General features: G+C 43.6%; 1 protein-coding gene across 1 annotated transcript in view; it reads right to left on the bottom strand.

The window, feature by feature from the left end:
- The window catches only part of LOC134343579 (collectin-10-like), a 134,881-nt gene extending 127,440 nt beyond the window's left edge, over window positions 1-7,441 (bottom strand). Inside the window, exon 1 of the mRNA XM_063042332.1 lies at window positions 7,206-7,441. The gene's annotated coding sequence lies outside the window, so the exon portion shown is untranslated. The remainder of the gene's footprint in view (window positions 1-7,205) is intronic.
- Window positions 7,442-13,196: the final 5,755 nt, after the last annotated feature.

The raw sequence follows: 13,196 nt of genomic DNA, 5'->3' as shown, positions 1-13,196 counted from the left end.
GAAATAAGTCCAGGACCAGCCTATTGGCTCAGGGTGTCTGACCCTCCAAGGGAGGAGTTGTAAAGTTTGATGGCCACAGGCAGGAATGACTTCCTATGACGCTCTGTGTTGCATCTCAGTGGAATGAGTCTCTGGCTGAATGTGCTCCTGTGCCCAACCAGTACGTTATGTAGTGAATGGGAGACATTGTCCAAGATGGCATGCAACTTGGACAGCATCCTCTTTTCAGACACCACCGTCAGAGAGTCCAGTTCCTTCCCCACAACATCACTGGCCTTACGAATGAGTTTGTTGTTTCTGTTGGTGTCTGCTACCCTCAGCCTGCTGCCCCAGCACACAACAGCAAACATGATCGCACTGGCCACCACAGACTCGTAGAACATCCTCAGCATCGTCTGGCAGATGTTAAAGGACCTCAGTCTCCTCAGGAAATAGAGACGGCTCTGACCCTTCTTGTAGACAGCCTCAGTGTTCCTTGACCAGTCCAGTTTATTGTCAACTCGTATCCCTAGGTATTTGTAATCCTCCACCATGTCCACACTGACCCCCTGGATGGAAACTTCTTCACTCAGAGGGTTGTGAGAGTGTGGAATGAGCTGCCAGCACAAGTGGAGCATGCGAGCTTGATTTCAATATTTAAGAAAAGTTTGGATAGGTACCTGCACGGGAAGGGGTTTGGAGTGCTATGGTCCAGGTGTAGGTTGACAGGAGTAGGCAGTCTAAATGATTTGGCATGGACTAGATGGGCCAAAGGGCCTCTTTTTGTGCTGTGTTTTTCTATGACTCCATGACTCTAGGGCTGATTATAGGCAGATCATGATCACTCCTAAGCCTAAAAGGAAAAGGCAGGTAAGAAAGTTGGCTTGGATGTGTTATGGAGATTCAGGAGAGAGTGAATCTATGGAATTCAGTTGCCACAACCAGCTGAATCATTGGATATACTTAAAGTAGAGGTTGATGGGTTCTAGATTATTAATGGCACCAAAGGTTACGGGTAGAAGGTAGAAGAATGGGGCTGAGAGGAATAATAAATCAGACATGATGGAATGGTGGAACAGACTCAATAAGTCAAGTAGCTTAATTCTGCTCCTATGTCTTTTGGTCTTAAGACTTGGGACGTTGCTGGACAATATTCTGCTCCTGTGGAAGTACATCTGAAGCATATCCAGGGTAACACCCACAAAATACTGGTGGAACTCAGTTTGTCAGGCAGTGAGTCCTCCTGTAGGGTCTAGGCCCAAAACGTTGACTGTACTCCTTTTCATAGATGCTGCCTGGCCTGCTGAGTTCCTCCAGCATTTCGTGTGTGTTGCTCAGATTTCCAGCATCTGCAGGTTTTCTCTTGTTTGTGTTTCAGTATTTATGGAAACCCCTGATGAAAGGACTCGGCCCAAAACGTCGACATTGTTTTCCTCTCCGTAGGTGGTGCCTGACTTGCTGAGATCCTCCAGCATTTCATGCGTTGCTCAGGATTTCCAGCATGTGCAGAATCTCCTGTGTCTAAAAAATGTATCCAGCCTCAGATTTAGAGATATCCCATATCACACTCATTGTTTTCACACGAACCCTTGGACATTTTATTAAAACTTTGCTCATGTTTTTGCAAGTTTGGCGACTTTGCTTTCAGACACTTGGCGAGCCGCACTGCCTTGTATGAAGCACGTGATGGGCCTGTTTCTTGTGTTTACCTGCCAGGGCTGTAGCCTGGTATGCTTCTGCTAATTCCATCAAAGTACTAAATAAAACATTTGTTGAACATTTCATATCCTGTCTAGGTTCCCTCCGACCTGATGACAAGAACATTGATTTCTCTAATTTCTGGTAATTCCCACTTAGCACTTTTCCCCATTCCCCATTCAGGCCTCTCATGCCTTCTATTCACCTCATCTGTCTATCACTTCCCTCCAGTTCCTCTCCTTCCCTTTCTCCCATGGTCCACTGTCCTCTCCTATCAGATTCCTTCTTCTTCAGCCCCTTCCCTTTTCCACCTATCACCACCCAGCTTCTCACTTCGTTCCCTTCTTCCTCACCCGGTTTCACCTACCACCTGCCAAGTTGTACTCTTCCCCCTCCCCTACATTCCTTCTTATCCTGGTTTCTTCTCCCTTCTTTTCCAGTCCCAATGAAGGGTCTCAGCCTGAAACGTTAAACATTTATTCCTCTCCATAGATGCTGTTGTGTGCATTACAACATGAGGAGGGAGCAGGGAGCCTCTTCACGGAGATCATCCATGCAGCACAGCAGTGTAGCAGTTAGCATAACACCTTACAGAGCCAATTGTAAGATCAGGGTTCAATTCCCGCCATTGCCTATAAGGAGTTTGCCCTTCCTTCCTGTGATTGCATGGGTTTCCCCCAGATGCTCCAGTTTCCAACCACACTCCAATCATGTATGGGTTAGGGTTAGTAAGTTGAAGGCATGCGATATTGGCATCAGACACAGGGTAACATTTGTGGGCTGCCCAGCACAATCTTCAACGCAAACGGCGCTTTTCACTAAAGCTCATCTTTAATGAAATGGTCACCGTCAACCTCCATAGCCTTTCCCTGCCATGAATCTGGTGTAACACACAAAAAATGCTGGAGGAACTCAGCAGGTCAGGCAGCATTTGATGGAGTCGAGGCTTCAGGCCGAGACTCTTAATCAGGACCGGAAAGAAAGGGAGAAGCAACCAGAACAAGGTGAAGGGAGGAGGAGGAGTACAAGCTGGCAGGTGAAGCCAGGTGAGGGGGAAGGTGGGTGGGTGGGGGAGGGGTGTGAGGTAAGAAGCTGGGAGGTGATAGGTGGAAAAGCTAAAAGGCTGAAGAAGAAGGAATCTGATAGGAGACAAGAAATGGAAGGAGAACCAGAGGGAGGTGATAGAAAGGTGAGGAAAAGAGATGAGGTGAGAGGAGAGCCAAACTGAATCCGTTGGGTCCTCACGGCAGTATCTTAGGGTCCTTTGCTGAAGAACCAAACTTATGGTCTTACGGATACACAGCAGTAAAGCTGGAGGGCAATAAATACCCACACTTTGAAAAAATTATTCAAATGACCCCACAGCCCAACTCCAAGGGAGGTAACAGACTAGGGTTATGAGCATTAGAACATAGAACAGCACAGCACAGTACAGGCCCTTTAATATCTTTGACTTTACTCAGCTAGCTTGAATATCCCTTGTCTAGGTTACCATGTCAGGTAAGTCCTCACATAATTAAACCAGTTACAATATCTTTTCATAGGTGATTAGAAGGATATATCTCCTTCCCTTATCAACAACTCAACTTAGTGTGTATGTTTTAAAGGAAGAAACTGCTGTGTTTATTCTGCTGAAAAACTTGCGTTCAAATCTTTTAGCAACACACATCAAAGTTGCTGGTGAACGCAGCAGGCCAAGCAGCATCTATAGGATCAAATCTTTTAACTTGAGGGATGTTTTTCTGTTTTTGTTTAATAAAACATAGAACATGGAACATAGAACACAGAATATAGAACATTACAGCACAGTACAGGCCCTATCTAGTCCTTTCAACATTTGGTAGGTTCCAATGAGATCCTCCCGCATTCTTCCAAATTCCAGTGAGTGCAGATCCCAAACTGCCAAGCGCTCCTCATGTGTTAGACCGTAAGATTTAGAAGCAGAAGTGGGCCATTCGGCCCATCGAAACTGCTCCGCCTTTCAATCATAGGCTGATCCACTTCATCCAGTCATTCCCACTCCCCTGCTTTCACCCTATACCCTTTGATGCCCTGGCTAATCAAGAACCTATCTATCTCTGCCTTAAATACACCTACTGACTTGGCCTCCATAGCTGCTCGTGGCAACAAATTCCACAGACTTACCACCCTCTGACTAAAGTAATTTCTCCGCATCTCAGTTCTAGAAGGATGTCCTTCAATCCTGGAATCATCCTCGTGAACCTCCTCTGGACTCTCTCCAATGAGAACGCATCCTTTCTGAGATATGGGGCCTGACTAGTGTCTTATAAAACCTCAGTATTACCTCCTTGTTTTTTCACATCAGGCGGTTGAAGAAGTTCAGTGTGGGCCCCCAAATCTTAAGAACTTTCTATAGGGGCACAGTTGAGAGCATCCTGACTGACTGCATCACTGCCTGGTATGGGAACTGTACTTCCCTCAATAGCAGGACTCTGCAGAGAGTGGTGTGGACAGCCCAGCGCATCTGTAGATGCGAACTTCCTATTATTCAGGACATTTACAGAGACAGGTGTGCAAAAAGGGCTGAAGGATCATTGGGGACCTGAGTCACCCCAACCACAAACTGTTCCAGCTGCTACCATCCAGGAAACGGTACCGCAGCATAAAAGCCAGGACCAACAGGCTCTGGGACAGCTTCTTCCACCAGGCTATCAGACTGATTAATTCACGCTGATACAACTGTATTTCTATGTATTATTGACTATCCTGTTGTACATACTATTTATTATAAATTATTATAAATTGCACATTGCACATTTAGATGGAGACGTAGTATAAAGATTTTTACTCCTCATGTATATGAAGGATGTAAGTAGTAAAGCCAATTCAATTCAATTCAGTCAATCCAATTTATTCTATTCCCCTTGAAATAAATGCCAACATTGCATTTTCCTTCTTTACCACAGACTCAACCTGCAAATTAACCTTCTGGGAATCTTGCATGAGAACTCGTAAGTAGTTCTGTACCTCTAATGTTTGAACCTTCTCCCCACTTAGATAATAGTCCGCACTATTGTTCCTTTTACCAAAATGCATTGTCGTACATTTTCCAAGAATGTATTCCATCTGCCACATTTTTGCCCATTCTTCCAATTTGTCTAAGTCCTGTTTCAATCTCATTGCTTCTTCAGCACTACCTACACCTCCACCTGTCTTTGTATCATCCACAAACTTTGCCACAAAACAATCAATTCCATTATCCAAATCATTGACATACAATGTGGAAAAGTAGCAGTGCCAATCAGAAAAGGCCCCCTTTTATTCCCACTCGCTGCCTCCTGCCTGTCAAACCACTGGATTTTATCTTGTTGAGCAGCCTCATGTGTGACACCTTATCAAATGCCTTCTGAAAATCCAAGTAAATGACATCCACTGCCTCTCCTTTGTCCACCGTTTGTTACTTTCTTGAAGAACTCTAATAGATTCGTCAGGCAAGATTTCCCTTTACCAAAACCATGCTGACTTTGATTTATTTTAGCATTAGTTTCCAAGTACCCCATCATTTGATGAAGGAGAGACTTTCTAAAATCTTTTCTAATGTTGATAGTCATTGTAATAGATGTAAAACTGAGATAGCTACACTGACACATATGTTTTGGTCTTGTTCTATATTGGACCAGTTCTGGAATTCGGTTTTTTCAACAATTTTTAAAGCACTTAAAATTAGTCTACAACCTAATAAATTAACTGTGATTTTTGGAATAATTCTTCAAAATATTCATGGTATTTCTATGTCTGACCAACATGTTATTGCATTTGTTACATTGATAGCTAGGAGGGCCATTTTGTTGAAGTGGAAGGATGCATCAGCTCCCACTTTGTCACAATGGTTCTCTCAAGTGATGCTATGTCTTAGTTTGGAGGAAATTAGAAGTCGAACCTTTGAACCTTTATTTGATTTTGAGAAAAGATGGGGCTCATTTGCTCGTTATTATCATTTGAGCTACTTGATAGGTTTTTTTCCACGATCTAATTGTAAATTTTTTAGTATATTTTCTTTTCTTGCTGGCGGTTTGATGTTTATTCTTAGAAGCTTTTTGTATGACGGATGGCTCCGGGGTTGTACACCTAATGGGTTCTTTTTTTTTTCTCACTTTTTCTGCTTGGTAGGCTTTTTTTTGTTACCACAAAAATTTTTTTCAATCTTTAAGATAATGTCTTTTTTGAGACATTGTAAGTGCTGTTACTTCAATGTACTCATGTTATTTCTTTTGTATAATATAACAATAAAAAGATTTGAAAAGAAAAAGTTTCCAAGTACCCCAAAACCTCATCCAACACTTTCCCAACCACTGAGATTAGGCTAACCTGCCTACAATTTCCTTTTCATGGAGAAGGAAAGCTCTGACCTCAAATCTCTCCGGTGTCGTGGCTATACCCACTCATGCTGAAGGCTTTGGGAGTAAACCCCAAGGGAGAATTCTGGAGCTGGAGTTCTGAAAACAGTTCTACATTGTGTTCTGCAACGCAGCTGGCACCATTTGTATTGGTCTCTGCCGTCCCTTTGGGTTCATGGGTTCATCAGATGCTTGGAGAGGGGGAGCTTGCTACAAGGGCAGCAGCTTGCTCTCCGTATCGTACTGCCCAGGCTTGCATATCTAGATAGCTAGGACACAACGTCCATGGTCGACCCTGACCAACAGAGGCCTCACTCACTCACGTACAGCAGAGGTCCCAGCACAGATCGCTGCGCAACTCCACTAAGGGTAAGATCAGGGGTTCCCAACCTTTTTTATGCCATGTACCAATATCATTAAGCAAAGAGTCCATGGACGCCAGGTTGGGAACCCCTGGGTTAGATTGATCTTAGAGCAGGTTAAAAGGTTGGCACAACACTGTGGGCAGAAGGGCAAGTGCATTGCTGCAATATTCTATGTTCTATGTCAATAACCGGATTTTCCCTGATCCAAGCCAAACCGAATAATTCAGGGTTTGTCAGAATTGCACTATTTGCTTCCCAATAAAGGACTTAATCATATTTTCCTGACATACTGAATCTGCAACATTTTTGTTTAACTCAAGACCATGCTTTTTGTCTGCTTTTGACGTCTCATACTAGGTCATGTAATTTAACCTCAGCTATAATTTTCCCCTTTGAGGCCTGGCAAAAACATGCAGCTGTTACGTTTGAGTTAGATGTGTCATTACATGAAAAAGGCTTTACATGCCTTTCCATTTACTTAGATCCATAAGAACAAAAATACAGATACACTGCATGACAGACATTCAGAAATCCCATGAAAACATATAAAAATTATCACTTGTATGCGTATGTTACTTCAAAACTGAAAACTGATGTTTTTCCCAAAGTCTGTTAAATATTTCACTGAAGTACACCGCAAATTACATGCAATAAAAACGTTTGAGTTACTGGTCGTTTATTGCATCTTTGTTACTCGGAGGCCCCATAAAAGTAGTCAAACCACATAAAGGAAAATAAACACAAGCAAAAGGTTCTGACAAAACAGAAGTCTTGCACATATCTTTAATACAAATAGACAGCTTACCTCTCGGAGCTATGGAAGAAAATGGAAGAATTGTCTGTGTACCCCAAGCAGATCCCCTCGTTCCCGGAGTGTTTACAAATTGTTAACATTTGTTTACTAGGGAGTAGTCTTTAGCATGGAGCCAATGTTTTAAATTGCCTGCGCAGTTTTTCCATTTAATGGATTGTCTTCGGTTATATTAAAGTTCTTAAGGAATAACAATTGGAAAGTGTGTAGTCTTCACAAAATGAACATTATATATTGCTTAAACACAGTAAATTCAAATAAAAATCTGGGAATCTGATGAATGATTGACCTGTGTCTGCTCAATGTCACCCAGAAGTATGATAATTTATATGACATGCCCGTTGTTTCAGCTGTGTGTGGTCAGAGCTCTCCACGCTGTTCTTCACACAGACTGAGACTGGCTCCCATCAGTTAATACAGTTTACAGTATCCTCTTGAATTCGCTATGTGCTGTGAGTTGTCTTAAAACTGAAGTTAAACTGGTAACTTGCAACAATATTCCAGTTTCAAGATTTAAGAGTTAGGATTGTTTAATGCCATTTCCAGTACCCAAGTGTAAAGAAGAACAAAATAACTGTTACTCCAGATCCAATGCAGTGCAAAAGAAAAACACACAATAAAATAAAGAACACAATAATAAAAAAATTATCACAATACAGGGTGAGCCGATAGCATAATGGTTAGTGCAACGCTTTATAGTTCAGGCAATTGCCACTGCTGCCTGTAAGGAGTTTGTACGCTCTCCGCATGGCTGCATGGGTTTCCTCCGGGTGCTTTGGCTTCCTCCCACAGTCAAAGATGGACAGGTTGGTAGGTTAACTGGTCATTGTAAATTGTCTCGTCATTAGGCTAGGGCTAAATCGGAAGTGCTGGACGGTGTGGCTCGAAGGGCCAGAGGGGCCCACTCTGCGTTTCATCGCAATAAAAAAATAATAAAATAAATAAAAATCGATAAGATAGCTCATATACATAGACTGATTGTATGTTCTTTAAGTGACACAAGGTCTGTACATAAGGTGACTCTAAGAAGAAATGATAAGGTAGTGGAGGTATAGTCTTCTGTTTCTGTAATGGAGGCCAGGGTGGAGGAAGTAGTTGGGAGGAATGATGGAACAGACTCGATGGGCCAAATGGCCTAATTCTGCTCCTATGTCTTGTGGTCTTATGGTGGTTTATCTGTGAAATATTAGATCAGCTTTGATCACACGTGCATCAAAACATCAAGACAGACAACTGTGGAGGCTACGTCATTAAGTATATTTAAAGCGGACGTTCATAGGTTCTTGATTAGTCAGGGCATCAAAGGTTGCAGAAAGAAGGCAGGAGAATGAGGTTGAAAGGAGGAATAAGTCAGCCATGATATTTTATTTTTTAATTGATATTCAGCACAGAATAGGCTCTTCAGCTCCCTCGAGCCACTCCCCCCCCAACAATCCCCAAGTAGTTGTACCACCCCATAGGTTGTCATTGCTCCTGGCCTGATAATAGTGCTGGGCAAGGAATATAAGACCATAAGGCATAGGAGCAGAATTATGCCAGTTGGCCCATGGAGTCTGCTCCGCCATTCAATCATGGCCGATCCGTTTTTCCCCTCCTCAACCCCACTTCCCAACCTTCTCCCCATAACCTTTGATGCCATGGTCAGTCAAGAACCTATCTAGCTCTGCCTTAAATACACCCAACAACTTGGCCTCCACAGCTGCCTGTGGTAATAAATTCCACAAATTCACCACCCTCTGGCCAAAGAAATGTTTCCGCATCTCTGTTTTAAATGGACGCCCCTCTATCCTGAGGCTGTGCCCTCTTGTCCTAGACTCCCCTATCCTTTCTGCATCTACTCTGTCTAGGCTTTTCAACATTTGAAAGGTTTCAATGAGATCCCCCCCTCAGCCTTCTAAATTCCTTCGAGTACAGATCCAGAGCCATCAAACTTTCCTCGAATGATAACCCTTTCATTCCTGGAATCATTCTTGTCAACCTCCTCTGAACCCTCTCCAATGCCAATACATTTTTTCTTAGATGAGGAGCCCAAAACTGTTCATAATACTCAAGGTGAGGCCTCACCAGTGCCTTATAAAGCCTCAGCATCACATCCTTGCTCTTGTATTCTAGCCCACTTGAAATGAATGCTAACATTGCATTTGCCTTCCTCACCAGCAACGCTGCCCTGCGGAACACCACTAGTCACTGGCAGCCAAGCAGAAAAGTATCTTTTTATTCCCACTCGCTGCCTTCTTTCCAATCAGCTAATGCTCTAACAATGCCAATAACTTTTTTATAGTACCATGGGCTCTTAACTTGGTAGGCAGCCTCATGTGTGGCACCCTGTCAAAGGCCTTCTGAAAGTTCAGACTATACAACATCCACTACATCCTCTTTATCTATCCTACTTGTAATCTCTTCAAAGAATTCCATCAGGTTCATCAGGCAGGATTTTCCCTTAAGCGATATGCCTGGCCATAAGGTTACCAGTAGAGATAGCGTGCATTTCTGTTGCTGAGGATGTTCCAAAATATTTAATGGATCTCCAGTTTTGAACTGCAAATCTGCACACTGCTTGTTAATGCAATCATGTGGCAGCAACTCAATGCATAAACGTATGCAGATGTGGTCCATTGATTCAGTTGCTGTTCAGACCAAACATCAGAATGGGAAGTGACTTTGTCTGTGGAATGATTGCTGGTGGAAAATGGGATGGTTTGAGTATCTCAGAAGCAAAGAGTGGGAATAAACGGGACCTTTTCAGAATGGCAGGCAGTGACTAGTGGGGTACCGCAAGGCTCAGTGCTGGGACCCCAGTTGTTTACAATATATATTAATGACTTGGATGAGGGAATTAAATGCAGCATCTCCAAGTTTGCGCATGACACGAAGCTGGGCGGCAGTGTTAGCTGTGAGGAGGATGCTAAGAGGATGCAGGGTGACTTAGATAGGTTAGGTGAGTGGGCAAATTCATGGCAGATGCAATTTAATGTGGATAAATGTGAAGTTATCCACTTTGGTGGCAAAAACAGGAAAACAGATTATTATCTGAATGGTGGCCGATTAGGAAAAGGGGAGGTGCAACGAGACCTGGGTGTCATTATACACCAGTCATTGAAAGTGGGCATGCAGGTACAGCAGGCGGTGAAAAAGGCGAATGGTATGCTGGCATTTATAGCAAGAGGATTCGAGTACAGGAGCAGGGAGGTACCACTGCAGTTGTACAAGGCCTTGGTGAGACCACAACTGGAGTATTGTGTGCAGTTTTGGTCCCCTAATCTGAGGAAAGACATCCTTGCCATAGAGGGAGTACAAAGAAGGTTCACCAGATTGATTCCTGGGATGGCAGGACTTTCATATGATGAAAGACTGGATGAACTAGGCTTATACTTGTTGGAATTTAGAAGATTGAGGGGGGACCTGATTGAAACGTATAAAATCCTAAAGGGATTGGACAGGCTAGATGCAGGAAGATTGTTCCCAATGTTGGGGAAGTCCAGAACGAGGGTTCACAGTTTGAGGATAAAGGGGAAGCCTTTTAGGACCGAGATGAGGAACAACTTCTTCACACAGAGAGTGGTGAATCTGTGGAATTTTCTGCCACAGGAAACAGTTGAGGCCAGTTCATTGGCTATATTTAAGAGGGAGTTAGATATGGCCCTTGTGGCTAAAGGGATCAGGGGATATGGAGGGAAGGCTGGTACAGGGTTCTCAGTTGGATGATCAGCCATGATCATACCGAATGGCGGTGCGGCTTGAAGGGCCAAATGGCCTACTCCTGCACCTATTTTCTATGTTTCTATGTTTCTATGATCTCCTGGGATTTTCTCATGCAACAGTCTCTGGAATTTACAGAGAATGGCGTGAAAAACAAAAAAATATCCATGAATGGCAGTTCTGTGGGCGAAAGCGCCTTGTTAATGAGGGAGGACAGAGCAGAACGGCCAGGCTGGTTCAAGCTGACAGTAACTGAAATAACCACACGTTACAGCAGTGTCGTGCAGAAGAGCCTTTCTGAACGTTTAAAGCATCAAACCTTGAGTGAATGGACTGCAGCAGCAGAAGACCACAAACATACATGCAGAGGCAACTTTATTAGTTACTGGAAGTAAAATTCAAAGTAAAATTTATTATCAGAGTTCATGCATGTCACCAGGTAGAACCCTGAGATTGTTTTTTTTCCTGCAGGCATACTCAGCATAGCTGTGGAATAGTAACTGCAAACAGAGCATTGAATACAACAAACTGTTAGAATACAAATATAAATAAATAGCAATAAATAACGAGAGCATGAAATAACATGGCAAAGAGTCCTTAAAGTGAGCTCGCTGGTTGTGGGAACATCGCAATAACAAAAGTTACCCTCTTTTGTTCAAGAGCCTGATGGTTGAGGGGTACCTAATAAAGTGGCCCCTGGATGTATATATGCCTACACACAGTAACTCGTACATTATGAATCATAGGATTGTTTTTTATGTTTATATTTATTGTGTTCTTTATGCCTATTGTGTTTTTTCCAAGCTGCACTGGATCCAGAGTAACAATCATTTTGTTCTCTTTCACAATTGCGTACTGAAGAAAGACAATAAGGGAGGGAGGGGGAAGAAATTACCGGAAGTTGGGGAATTCTATGTTCATATACCGTCTAGGTAGTCTCCAGCCCTTTGGTATGAATATAGAATTCTCCAACCTCCGGTAATTTCTTCCCCCTCCCTTCCTCTATCCCTATTTCACTCTGCCCCCTCCCCCAGCTGCCTATAACCTCCCTCACGGTTCCGCCTCCTTCTTCTACTACCCGTTGTTTTCCTGCCTATGACGTCGATGCTTCCCCTTCCCCACCCCTTTGTCTTTCAAATTACTGGTCTTTCAACCGAACCTACAAGCATTCTTCAAATCCTTCCCCCTCCTTCATTCTTCAGTCCTGACGAAAGGTTCTGGCCCGAAATTTTGACTCATCGTTTCCATTGATGCTGCCCAACCTGCTGAGTTCATCCAGCGCACTGTAAGTGTTGCTTTGATCCCAGTATCTGAAGATTATTTTGTGTTTATGAAATGATACAATGTTTCTTCAGAATGATATCACAGAAACACAAGACAAACCAAGACTGAAAAAACTAACAAAAACCACATAATTATAACACATAGTTACAACAGTGAAAAGCAATACATAATTTGATAATGAACAGACCATGGGCATGTTAAAAAGTCTCAAAGTCTCTTGGAAGTCCCATCATCTCACGCAGACAGTGAACCTCCAGCGCCGCAAACTTGCCGATGCAGTGTCCTCGAAGCATCCGACCACAGTCTGACTCTGAGTCCGTCCGAAAACTCTGAGCCTCCGACCAGCTCTCCGACACCGAGCACGGAGCACCATCTCCGCCGAGCGCTTTGACCCCGGCCCCGGCAACAGGCAATAGGCAAAGCCGAGGATCTGGGGCCTTCCCCTCCGGAGATTCTCGATCGCACAGTAGCAGCGGCAGCGAAGTAGGCATTTCAGAAGCTTCTCCAGGTGTTCCTCCGTTCTCTCACGGCTGTCTCCATCAAATCAGGATTGTACATGGCCCCCTAGTTAGCACATACGATATCATTCGGAATGGCTGCGCGCGCTGCATTGCGCCGCCATCTTCTCCTCCCTCCTCCCTTAAAATCTCTTACTATCAATACTCTTCAGAGATTGTCTGTCTAAGAGACAGACAATCAGAAGAGGTTCCGCCTCCTTCTTCTACTACCCGTTGTTTTCCTGCCTATGACGTCGATGCTTCCCCTCCCCCACCCCTTTGTCTTTCAAATTACTGGTCTTTCAACCGAACCTACAAGCATTCTTCAAATCCTTCCCCCTCCTTCATTCTTCAGTCCTGACGAAAGGTTCCGGCCCAAAACATCGACTCATCGTTTCCACTGATGCTGCCCGACCTGCTGAGTTCCTGCAACACACTGTAGGTGTATCATTTCTTAATGCATGCATTAATAAATGACAATAAAAGAGGACTGCGTGTCCTCATT

The sequence above is a fragment of the Mobula hypostoma genome, chromosome 1, assembly GCF_963921235.1.
Source record: "Mobula hypostoma chromosome 1, sMobHyp1.1, whole genome shotgun sequence".
Taxonomy (NCBI): domain Eukaryota; kingdom Metazoa; phylum Chordata; class Chondrichthyes; order Myliobatiformes; family Myliobatidae; genus Mobula; species Mobula hypostoma.
This window is presented reverse-complemented; position numbering and strand designations above follow the sequence as displayed.